General features: G+C 42.5%; 1 long non-coding RNA gene across 1 annotated transcript in view; it reads left to right on the top strand.

Moving 5' to 3' along the window:
• LOC115397326 (uncharacterized) overlaps positions 1-12,759 on the top strand; it is a 100,311-nt gene that overhangs the window by 65,406 nt on the left and 22,146 nt on the right. The window contains exon 5 of the long non-coding RNA XR_003932456.1: positions 11,780-11,842. This is a non-coding gene — a long non-coding RNA (uncharacterized LOC115397326). The remainder of the gene's footprint in view (positions 1-11,779; positions 11,843-12,759) is intronic.

The following is a 12,759-nucleotide window of genomic DNA, read 5'->3' as shown; positions in this document are numbered from 1 at the left end:
TGTTTGAGAGTGTCTTTGCAAGTCTGCACAAAGTACTGAAGAACATGCATTAATACTGCACATGCACACACTTTACCTACAGTAATTGAGTTTTCTGAAGGTTAAACTGGACACAAACTAATTTGTTTTGGCCTCCGAGGGCTTCCTTCTCTTAAAATAATGAGCCTCATAGTTTACCCTTTACTAAACCTCCCCAGTAGACCACAGATGGCCTTTCAATTACCAAGCTAAAACATGCAGAATGGCAATGCATACTATTATCAATGAACTGCAAGGGGGACCACATTTATATCTCCTCACGAGCGGCGCAGACAAACATGCACACACACCCACACACATACACACACTCGCGCGTTTCGCAGACATGCTTAGGCGCATATGCACAGACAGATATTCCAGCATATGTGTAAACACACACACACACACACACACACACACACACACACACACACACACACACACACACACACACACACACACACATAGGGACACACGCGTGCGCACACACGCAGAGCCTGATTACTTTGCTTATTTGCTTAGCAAGCAATCTTTCTTAGGGTCACTACTCTTCACCTCCACACTGCACCAATCTATAAGCCCAGCCCTCGGGGACCCAGTCAAGCCAGTGTATTTGGGGAGTGATCTGAAGTTAGTTACTTTGCTGCTGCTGACTCGCTCACCTTGCACAATTTTGGATGAATGCAGCAGAGGAACGCTGTCAGCTTGCTGTTTCTGAGTTATCAACTCGTTCATGTGGCGTTAAGATTATTATTTTTTGCAGTGATTCTTTTGCACTCGTGATATTAAGTGTGTGAGTCTACAATAAGATTCAAGCCAAGAGAAATGAGCAGTAATTGAATAAAAATAGCTTGAGGAGCGTAAAATAAGTATGATTATTTCCTTTGTATATCTGTTCTATCTCCCTCTTTAGTGTAAAACGACATCAAATACAAAAACTGGTTGATGTGAAGTTTCCTTCAACAGTCAAAACTGATTAATAACTAATATTATTTTAAACTGTCAGATCTTTTTTTTTTTTAATTATCAAAACATTCTCCCTGAAACCATATTCCCTCAATTACAGAATGAATGGATAAAGTGCTCCCATACTATAATATCACTATATTTGGTATTATCACCCAGCACTTGAACTAATGATGAGTTTAAAATCTGTTTGTTATTCAGGCAGTAAACTCACCAACAGCCAAATATCACAAAATATGAAGAATTTCATTCATATAAATAAGGCAACACATGTCCTGAGAAAAGTTCAGCTTTATATTCAAGACTTTGCCAAACCTGTACTTTTCTTACTCATTATAATTCAGTAAATAACAAATTGGAATTTGGTTTTGCAATATTTATAGAATACATGGCTGATAGATGGTGAAAACAACATGAAAACTCTGTGGTCTTTACATCAGTTTGTGTGACAGCTACATATTACTTCTGGGTGCTTCTGGAGTGAAATGTTTGTGCAAATTTGTCTTTTGGAAGAAAAAAAATCTCTTGCTGTGACATGTTGAGATGAGAAAGTTGTGAAAAGCTGTATGTATGCAAGTCCCACTGTTTAGGAATATATAATTCTCTATTGATATGCTAAAAAGACATTTGGGATAGAGGTTTTAAAGGCAGATATTCACCAGGGAGTTGTGGGCTAGCAGAGGGTAGCTGCATAATCAGCTCTACCATCAGCTAACTGATATTCTGCATAATAGAGATGGGATTTCTGGGTCAGCGTGGTGTGTACGTGATGTGTGTGTGTGTTTTTTTGTGTGTGGCAGGAGTGACATTGGTGGGGGTTTGTCTTTTCATCTGCATGGATGTGTGCATGTCTGGATGTGTCCTATCTGCATGTGCATGCATGTGAGCCCTCCACGCCTGTATGTTTGTCTGCATGTGTGTGTGTGTGCATGCGTGTGTGCATGTGTGCGTCAGGGCCGCTGACCTCTTTCCCCACAGGGAGGACGGTCCCCGACTCATTAAGGAAGACTGACGGAGAGTGAGACAGGGAGAGAGACGGACAGGCAGACGGGCAGGCAGAGAAATGAACAGCAGGCCGGGGTCGAGGAGGAGAGAGAAGAGGCTTCTCGCGAGCTAAAGGTCACTCATTTATTATCACAGCGAGCAGGAAGGGCTACGGATAAGCAGGTCACCAAGTTTTTTTTCTGATTCAAATCATCACGCTCGCACATCACATACGGACGCACGCGCTTCGCATCCGTGGGGGATACGTCACAGTCCAGACTCCACTGCGGTTTAATTGAATCAAGAGTGTGTGTGTAGGTGTTTGAGGTTTAGGAAATAGGGGAAGAGGTGGCGTAGGGGCACATGGCAGGAGCATGTGGGTGTGCGGAGAAAGAAAATCTGACTCTCAGATTCCATGTGTGAATAAGAGCACCGAGGGCCCTGTCTGAATTCATGTGTGGGGTCGTGGACTTGAATGCATGTGTGTAAAATGAGTGGGCGTACACACATGTGAGTGTGCGATTACTCACAAAATCGGGACTTTTTGATCCAGCCTGTGTGCCTCGCGATACAAACGGCAGGTTAAACTAACTTTTAAGCTGAGATGGTAGGGCTCTCTCTCAGAAGAAGAAAAGTTTACATGTGGTGTGAAGAGAAAGAGGAGAGAATCTATAGGCGCTGCTACAAGCCTGGGAAAAAAATCAAAGGGCCAAATGTAGCTCTGGTTATTGCTCATTTTCAAGTCATTAAAGGAGACTGACATCAGAGTCTGCTGGAGAAAGAAAGAGGGATTGAGGGTGAGAGAGGAGGCTGAATGATGGAGAATGTCAGGATAATCTTCGGGGGTAGAGCAGCATTGCTGTGAAGTACAAAGGGACCACAACAGAAACCCGTAACCTCAACAAAGCCCACCACCTTATGATCACAGAGTGGTGCGGTTAATCTGACAGGAGGTTCCTATACTTATTACAGTCTTAATCTAAACTCCTCCTGTGTTCGGGTTACAGTATCTGGGCTTCAACATGCCTAAAAGATCAGGACTTGAACCATTATTGGAACTGCTGCAACTCAAGCTTCTCCTACAAAGCATACTTTCAGCATCCCTTTGGCTCAGACTGTCACAAGGCTCTAAAAACGTTCCTCATCTTCCTCCTCCTAAACTGAATTTAGATTGCCCGAGCCTTCAGACGTTTGCATTGCCTATTCGAATTGTTACACACAGATATTATGATGTTAGATGACTGCAAATGTTATTCATGGATATGTACTGCCTGGAAGAAAGTGAGAGATGAATGGGTTTAGGATGAGAGAAAGATCGATGGGTATAGAGAGGAGAAAATGTGGGGAAGCAGCCAAAGGGAAGCAGAGCATTGGACTGAGAAACAGATACAGCAACAGTGGCGATAGAGTGAGAGTTGGAGACAAGAAAAAGAGAGGGAGAGAGATAGAGAGAGAGAGAGAGAGGGACAGAATTGAAAGAAACCACAACAGAAACCTAAAGCCCACTAAGTCCTCTCCTCCTTATGTTGGTGGGGTGTGGTGTTGGGGATCTGGCACAACTTCCTACAGTACAGCCCCTCTCTGAACATCTCATATATATAGATATATATATAAATATACAGCCAGGCAGACACAAAGTCACAGCTAACCACATCACAACTGTGCGTGTGTGCATATATGTGTGTGTGTGTGTGAGAGTAACCACTCAGCTCAGCTGCTCCCAGGCTCACGGAAAGCGTTCGCTGCCTGAGCGTGTCAGAACTGTCTCTTGATCTCATCTGTCTTTTTATTGCCTAATCCCTGTCTCTCTTCTCATTTTTCTCTTCTTCCTTATATACCCCTCCAACTTTTGCGATTTTTTTTTTTCTTCTCCCTTCACCCAAACAATCCCTTTTTATGGCAATCTATATAGAAATATGTGCATCACTGACATATACCCATGATATGTATTGTTTCTTTCTTGAATGGACATCTGGCCAGTCCACTGATCTTATCAAACTTATTTTATTTGCCATGGATGACTTTCAGATTGTATCCAACCTACCATATGGGTCATTTGAGCGCCATGCCGACGGTTTGAGAGTGAGACGGCGGCTTGCTCATGAATGTTTCATTCTGGTTTACATAACAGTGGCTCAGCTCTTTGGTAGCTGACACTGAATGTGTGATTACAAAATGCTGTCTGTTCTGCTCACCCTCTCCTTTCTCCATGTCTGTCAGTCTCCCTTACATTCCCTGTCCCTTTAAATTTGCCTCCACTCCATTTTCTGTCTCATTTCATGAAAATAACATCATGCAACTGAGACATATCACCATCACGCGGCATCCCCCACTCACTGTTTTCCAATTTCTATTTGCCTTATTGGCATGACATGTTACATTTGTGTTGCCAAAGAATTCACAGAACGGAATGGTTGGAAATGAACAAGAAAGACTTGGCATAATAAAACGTGATTCGTAGACTAACTAAAGCACTAAAATGTTATAGATCTACCAAGCCTGCACAATATTTTAATGGGCTATATTTTTTTACCAGACATATAGATACAATTAAATGCGTGCTAAACAAAATGAAGTATGAACATATGCCCTTGTTTCCTGCCTTGTGAGGCTGGAGGATACTCATTTGCTCTCAGCACCAACACAGGTGTGCTGATGTTTAGCAGGTTTACTGCTCCTTCATTTAGGTTCATGTATGCAAAAGTTTGATGGATATGTACACAGTTGAGCAGGAATTTGAAGCAGAAATAGATTAAATAGTTGGAATTCTGACATTTCCCTAAAAAGTAATGACAACAGCGAACTTTAAAAGTAGCATGTCCATTCTGAAGATACACAGTCGCCATCCTGGTCGGTTCACTGACCATATTCCTAACTTGCTGAGGCCAGTAATAAAATAAAATTCAGCTGACCTAGTTACAGGTACATGAGAACAAATCTTACATTTTATTGAGATTGTGTGTGCAATTTGGCTGTGATTACTGTCTGATTTACAGAGACAGGAGATAATTGCATAATCAGTGACTGGAAGTGTGCTGCAGACTCCTTCAGGATAAACCTTCCTCTGTTATCATCCCTTGTTCGCACAAATTGAGAAGCAGAAGTTTTGTGAACCATTCGAGGACACCACATGCAACGCTGACTGAAGTCTTCACAAACAGTTACCTGATCCAGATTCCAATCCGGTGATCAATCTGTGTTTTACCGTCCGAGGTGTATTAAAGCACGTTCTCATATGCTTTGGGAAGACATTATAGATAAGGGAGTGGATCTGCTCTAATTGTAATTGCACTGAATGCGCACTCCATCAGTTGTGGTCCAACACCGGCTCCAAGAGCTGCTATTACGTTTTGGCTGTGGCGCTCGGTACAGACACCGCTATGCATGAGTCAGGTCCTCTCCTCCATTGAGCCGAGTCCCTCTAACCACCCATAAACGTGAAAATAGTTAATGTGTTTCCATGCTGGTTCAGAATGTCTATTTCTGCATCATTTGTGGTTCCAGCCTCAGTTCCTTCTCTTTTGGACCAATACTGTGTGTGAGTCAGGTTCTTTTGCCCATTTCTAAACATGGCGCTGAGCAGACAGTTAACCATAAATGTCTGCTTACGTCTCCACCCGTTGCCAGATAGCTGACTCCAGGGGCTCCAAATGTCTCTTTAACCTTCCTCTGAATATAGTTAGACTCTTCAGGTTATGGGTCATTAAAATATGCTGGGATCATTTGACAGAAGTAATAATCTCCCTTTTTATAGTCCCTCTCTTCTCTCTCTCTCTGTCTCTCTCTCTTTTAAAAGTTCACATTTCACTGTGTCCCCTTATCTTTCACTTTGTCAGTGTCTCTGACTTAATCTCTTTCTAAGTGTTTGATAATTGCATATGAGTCAGACCTTCTGGTGTGGTAAGTAGAAGAAGATCCCTCTTTTCTCACTATTATTCTCCATCGCGTCCTCTCGGCCATTACCAGCACCCAGGGATGCTGACAGACGATGCCCATGAATGATGAATGATGACTGGAGGTCTGTCTGTTGCCAACAGAATGCATAATCCGGCGCATATACGGCTTCCCCGGTCCTTCTCGCTAGAAGCATGCTTCACTTCCTGTATGGCATTAGGAGAAGATTTGCCCTCAGCAAGACAGCAGGAACACTTCAAGTGGAAATCCAACCGCAAAACAGCACTTGCCACTCATACCTACAGTCATAGGTGAAGTGGTTTTATTAAAGGATGACAAGTTATTCCTGAGAAAACAAACAAAAAAACAGTACAGTTACGTTTAATTTGCTTTGGATGATATAATCAGTCTAATTATGTCAATAGTGGGTATTCATTTTTATCAAATTAAACAGGGTTACATTTCAGTTTTTGTAAATATTTAATTTGTCTCGTGGACATTTATACGCTCTCAAATATAAGAGAAAAAAAGAATGAACTGAAGACCAGTTTGCATGAAGCTCTCGACTCCAGTGTGCGTTTGACCCTGAGTGCAGCGTTGCAGCTTTTCTGCAAATCAATTCACCACCTTCAAAATGAATATGCAGCCTTTTCCATCGGCGCAGAACATTTCTGATCCTTCAAAGAGGAGGGATGTGAGTGTGTAAATGTCTGTACACAGGGTGTGTGTGCATGTGAGAGGAGCGGGTGAACTCAGACACCTATGCAGCATGCAGACGTGTTGACACTCATGTCTGTCTGCGTCTCGGTGTGTATCTGATTGTGTGGGCACAGCTACACCCGGGGAGCACAGACATGTTCCTGTACATGTGTCTGCATGCAGATCTCTGTGCAGCACATTCTGTGTGCCAGCGAGGAAGCATGTGTAATAATGTGTGTGCGTGTGCGTGTGTGTGTTCCTCGTATGTAGGTCACCAGTATATTCCTGATGAAGTCTGGTCCTCTGGAGAACTCTACAGATATGAGGGCCTAAATTAGACACTATTATCTGAATGTGTGTGTGTGTGTGTGTGTGTGTGTGTGTGTGTGTGTGTGTGTGTGTGTGTGTGCGAGAGAGAGAGAGACAGAGACAGAGAGAGAGAGAGAGAGAGAGCGACTATTATCAGACAAGAGCCTCACAGGCATGTGTTTTCAATTCCGTGCACATGCATGCTTTTACATGTAGGAGCAGGAGCATCAGGAGTGTGTTTGTCCATCTGTGTGCGTAGGTGTTAAATTGTATGCTATTTCCGCCATCATGTATTTATGCATGTGAGTGAAAATGACACACGGGTGTCATCTGACAGCCCTGTTGCCTGTTATCGCTGACCTGGGACAGTAAAGCACGACCCTCAATTTTAACAACTGTTCGCTCTGGAGGCCTGTCCATATCTCCAACCCACCGAGCCAAAGTGCTAATAATCCTCAAGCACCATGCCTAGAGATCGATGTGTCCACTGGAACCATAACGCCAGTGGTCATATAACCAAATATAGCAGAGTCATCATGGACGACAAAATGTGGTTTTGTGATGAGTTCAATCTACTCATTTCTCCTACTTTTTTTTCCCCCCTTGCTGAAATTACAAGTATGCCAGGTATTTAGGAACTATCATGCATTTTTGTAAGAGCACTGTACAAGCACCCAGAGCCATTATAATTATTTTTTTAAGCATCCAGTATCACACACATAATGTCACTTCCCCTGACATAATTGCATTTCTGCATAGCAGTTGATCTGGGCAGCTTGTTGAAACATTACACATAATCCCCCCTTCATTTCAGGACGACTGCGTCCTCAGACAGTCTACTGTGTGTAAGTCACAGGGACAATGCCGCGCGCAGTCAATCTGTCAGACCAATTTGGAATTTTGCTAGAGCTCAGCCCAAAAAGTTATATTCAACCTGAGAGAGATGAATGGGAGTGAGAATGTCTACCTTTGAAAAGCTTCATGCTTTGACCAAATCATATGCTGTCACTCCTAAGCTTTAGAAGGCCTGCACTTTTCATCAAAGCCCTTGATGGCTACCTTTCACAGCACTGTCGAATACACCCTCAAAAGCTTCCCTCCCTCCTTTCCTCCCATCCCCTCCCAAATCTCTTTCTTCTTCCCTCCCGATGTCTACTACCCCTTTCCCCTGTCTCTACACCCCCTCCCTCCCCCAATCCTTCCATTCCCCTTGTCCTTAATCCCTCCCTCCCTCCCCTCCTCAATCAAAACCTCAAATCCCTCCAGGTTTTTTTTTTTTTTTCCTTCTTCTTTTCTGTGTCTCTGCGACTTCAGTACTGTCAAGGTAGATGAAACAAGAGAAATTCAGATTCATCACAGTCATAACCTGCCATGATAATAATCCACTACTGTTCTTCCCTTGTGGCGCGAGACCAGTGTTACTGGCCTTTTTGGGGTTTATTTGCATATTTGTTTCCCCTTTGTTTCTTTTGATGAATTATTTACTGCAGAGTGGAATGACAGCAGAGATCAGTGATGATTGCTGTCGCGGGTGGATGAGTGCCTTTCTACTCTTTGTAATTATTCCCCCTTTTTCCTGATTTTCAATCAAGATATTCGCTCATATTTCCTGGTGACAACAGAAAAGGAAAAAAAAAGAGAGAGAGAGAGAGAGAGAGAGAAAAAGCCCTCGTGTATTTTAGCACCGCTGGTGGAACCTTTCCACCGTCTAACGGGAGTGCAGTCTCCTTTGTTGTCATAATGATTACAGAGTAGGGAAAAAGCTGCAAAAAGAGAGGAGAAAAGGGAGAGAAGAGAGATCAAATGGAAAACTACTGTAAACATGAATGTGCTGGGAGGGCCACCTTCACCACCTCCCACACACACAGGACAAGCGAGTTGAAACACACAGACGTCCTGCCCTTCATCAGCCAACCTTTTAAAAAAAAAAAAAAAGACTTCATTAGAATAAGATAAACTGCTAATAGAAGACGAGCGGCGCGGTTTGTGATCCTTTTGAGTGATGTTTGAGCACAGAGTCAAATCGAGCCGCCAGGAGCTTAAGGTTTTGGACCGTGCATGTATCTGCAAACAAAACAACGTCTCCAGAGTTGTAATCACAGCGAGTTGTGTCCACATAAATGCCTTGATTGTAAGCCTCGGAAACTGCGCTCGCAGTGTGCGTCAGGGATCCGCCACACGTACACACAGTTGCGAGCGCACAACACACACTGCCACTCTGTCCCTGCGTTGCCCTATCCAAGAATAACAATGCATAATTCATGTCCCGAAGTCTCGTCTGCAGACAAAAGTCAGCGTTTGCATTTATTATTTATTGAAAACAGCTCACATGATGAATCCTTTAGCAAACAGACTAAGCACTGTACCTATTTCTTTTTTTTTTTCTTTTTTCTTCCTCATGCTGTTTGTGTTTTGGCATAGATTTAAGTGGGCTCATTAGCTGAGATGAGGATGTAAGGAGAGGAGAGGAGTGGCAGGGGAGAGAGATAGAGAATGAGAGAGAGCAAGAAGAGGGTGAGAGAGAAAATTAGGCCAAAAGATAAAGAGATAATATCTGTAAAGGTATGAATTAATGAGAGCTTTGTGTATGCTGCATTAATTAATTTAATAATCCAAAGCTTAAGGGGCTAACATAAGTTTTAAAATATTTTTCTTTTTTTTTTTTATCACATTCACATGATAAAAGTTCACTTGTTCTTCCCAATGGGAATTTCAACAAGAAAAGTTCAAAAACTCAGCTCAGTGGGTTTTTTAATTTACTTGACTACTTTGAAAAAAAAAAAAACCTGGATGTAATAGATTTGTGCGTGTAATATTGCAAAGTTTTAACACGCTCACAGCAAAAAAGCTACAAGGCAGTGGAATTAATACCGGGAGATGTATGCGCGCAAGCGTGCACGTACACACCCCCTTTCAATGTCATCGTTACACTTGTTGTGTGGACAGTTTGCCTTGAGGAAGGCAGCAATTTATTGTGGAATGAAGGGAGCATTTGCCATCCTATGCTAATGCAGTCATCATTTATTCCAGTGTGCTTGTATTTTCCTATTCTTCTGCTCCACCCCTTCGCCATCCATCACTCATCCGAGGCATGAGGTATTATCTTTGCAGAACATTTTATTTTCAGTTTCTCCTTAGTCGGGTGGGGGCGCGAACACACACACACACACACACACACGCACACACACAAGGCTATTTCTGTTAAAAAAAAAAAAAAAATCAAATCTGGTCTAGCAAAGGTTGAATAATTGATGTGTTATGTTAAAAAAGGAATGAAATAATCATAGCCTGTTGGATGTTGGAGGAACATCAAACCCAAAGTTGGAGCTTGGCAGACTGGGCTGAGCAGGGTAGGGGCCTTATGTATTTGGGACGGCTGCCCTGTAAAATAATAATGAATAGCAAAGAGTTGGGAGATTAGGACATTTTTGTTCTGCACTGTACCTGACACTTTGCGTGTGCCCACCCATGTTTTTTTTTTTTTCTTTACTACTGCGTGACCAGGGCACATCTATCCAGCATGAATAGAGACAGATTTTCTGGAAATGGTTGGTTTAGAGTTCTGCGCAGACATTCCAGCGTGCCAGGCAAAAAAAAAAAAAAAAAAAAAAGAAAGAAAAAAGAATGAATACGTGACTGAAGTAGAAAACGACACAAAGTTTACGAGAAGCAATTTGAATATTCCACTGAAATAAACTCTCGCTGGAGCAAAAGTTAAATTTTATCCATCTTGAATCGGGTGAGGTTTGTTTCTCGTGCTATCGTTTACCATTGTGTGGTAGGGAATGCTGTTTGCTTTTGTTATCATCTACAGACGATACCGGATTGAACAGAAGAGAAAAAAATAAAAACAGTTTATTATTTTATGTTCTAAATGCATTCACTTGACTTGGCAAGTAGTTGATATGAAACTTATCGACTTTCAGTTTTACTGTTCCATAAGCTCATGGCGGTGCCGTGTGAAATAATATCTGCCTATTTGCCTCCGCGGCCAAGTGGGCCTCTTTTTCAAGGCTATAAAAGTCAGTCATGAATATATACATACCATACATCTCTTTATAGATGCACACCCTGATACACACCCACCCACACACACACACACACACACACATTCCATGCATCATTGCTTGAAATGAAGATAAACTGCTTTTATGTTTAGGACCACCTTTAAGGATCGTCCCCCATTTGGGATGCAACAACTTTGCTCGATGAACATATTCATCCTGAGCTCCAGTGAGACGCGTGCAGCCGTGCATCTCCACACCGATGCGGTTTTATGATGGTATGGATGCTGTACGGTATAGATTTTCCTGTACAGCTGCAGAGGGATATAAATGTTTATTATTATTACTGTTTCAGCCCCTCATTCGCCATCTGTGTTTCTGCCCCAAACAGATCCTGTTTGCTTTTAATGAACGATCTGGAGGAACGAGCCTCAGCAGGGTCAAGGGGTGCGTTTGTGCTCTCCTCCACTGTTGGCACTGAGATTAGAATTTTATTGATACTTTAAGGTTCTGTATGTAAATTAATGGGTGCAGTGTGAGCAGTGTGATGACTTGCTGGAAAGATATATTGAGAAGTTGAAAAGGTTAATTTGGAATGAAGGCCGTTCTGTAGAAAAACTGAAAAGTCGATGAGATGATTGAGTGCCTGCGTCGGAATCACCAGCCGAAAAGAGAAATACTGCAAGTTTTTTTTTATAACTGCATGTCTTTTATGACTTGGTAATGAATATCACATGCAGCACAGTCTGTATGCATCAAGTGTTGGAAAATTCAGAGAACTATTAACAAGTAGTGGCATTTATCTGCGGTACTTCCTTCAGTCAGTCCAACCCTCTCTCGCCAGTCCAATAGTGTCCGACACAGGGGGGGCTTATTTTATTAATTCACTGTTTCCTCCATTACAGGCCCCCTCCATTGTAGTCCGCATTTCAAGAAGACCACCTCACAGGGATTTTCCTCTTCACCAGGTAACCACAAAGAGTAACAGAGGCACATTATCCACATGTACAGCACCCTGCTCCTCCCACACACGCAAGCTTTCTATGCCGTATAATTCTGACCACCAGCACAGCGTGCGCACACACACACACATACACGCACACACACACACACACTATCTTTATAAGGTGTTATACACCAGTGGCCACCAACACTGGGTCTCAGTGTTCTCTAATCCATACTCAGGCTGAAAAGACTGGCCCATGCAATGGAGGGATTACACTGTCGGATTAATGGGAGTTTTAATTTGAGTCATTGTAAGAACCCTTGATAATAAGAATAGGTGCAGGACAGAGCACCACTGCTCCTATACGATAGGAAATGTGGCACAACTTTGCATTATGACGACAGCATTCACCTTGAGACGCTCTATATGTGTCCTTTTTGTTTTCCATAATTTAAAGAGACCTTACAGAGGGTTAAGAGGGCTGCTGGCTGACTGACAGAGAGTAACTAAGTGGTTTTGCTCAAACGAGGTACAGTTTTCATGCACTTGACCATTTCTAAAAGGACTACAGGCACAGTAGTTCTGCAGCTTTTACCATGCAGCCATGCTGTTGTGGTTCAGCCACACGAAAATAACCAACAGTTCCTCAGGAAAAAGGAAAAATCATGGCCCTGATTGCAGAATTTGTTGCTCCAACGTTTCTAAATTATGGTCTACATTTTTTGGAGGGCATTCATCGATGTAAGTCGTCTTAATTTGTTGAATCTCCACACCATCATGGATGCTGATTTAAACCAATTCCTCATTAAAAGGTTCAATGCCTGGGTTCAGACATTCATACGCAAGAGAAAGTCACCAAATGTCTGACGACAGTTCAAACAGAAAACGACGTAAAGAAGTGGCAATCAAAAACTCAAAATAAATAAAGTGAGAATCACA

Source organism: Salarias fasciatus, chromosome 11, assembly GCF_902148845.1.
Source record: "Salarias fasciatus chromosome 11, fSalaFa1.1, whole genome shotgun sequence".
Lineage (NCBI taxonomy): Eukaryota > Metazoa > Chordata > Actinopteri > Blenniiformes > Blenniidae > Salarias > Salarias fasciatus.
The sequence above is the reverse complement of the archived record's forward strand: the minus strand, read 5'-3'. Positions and strand labels throughout refer to the sequence as shown.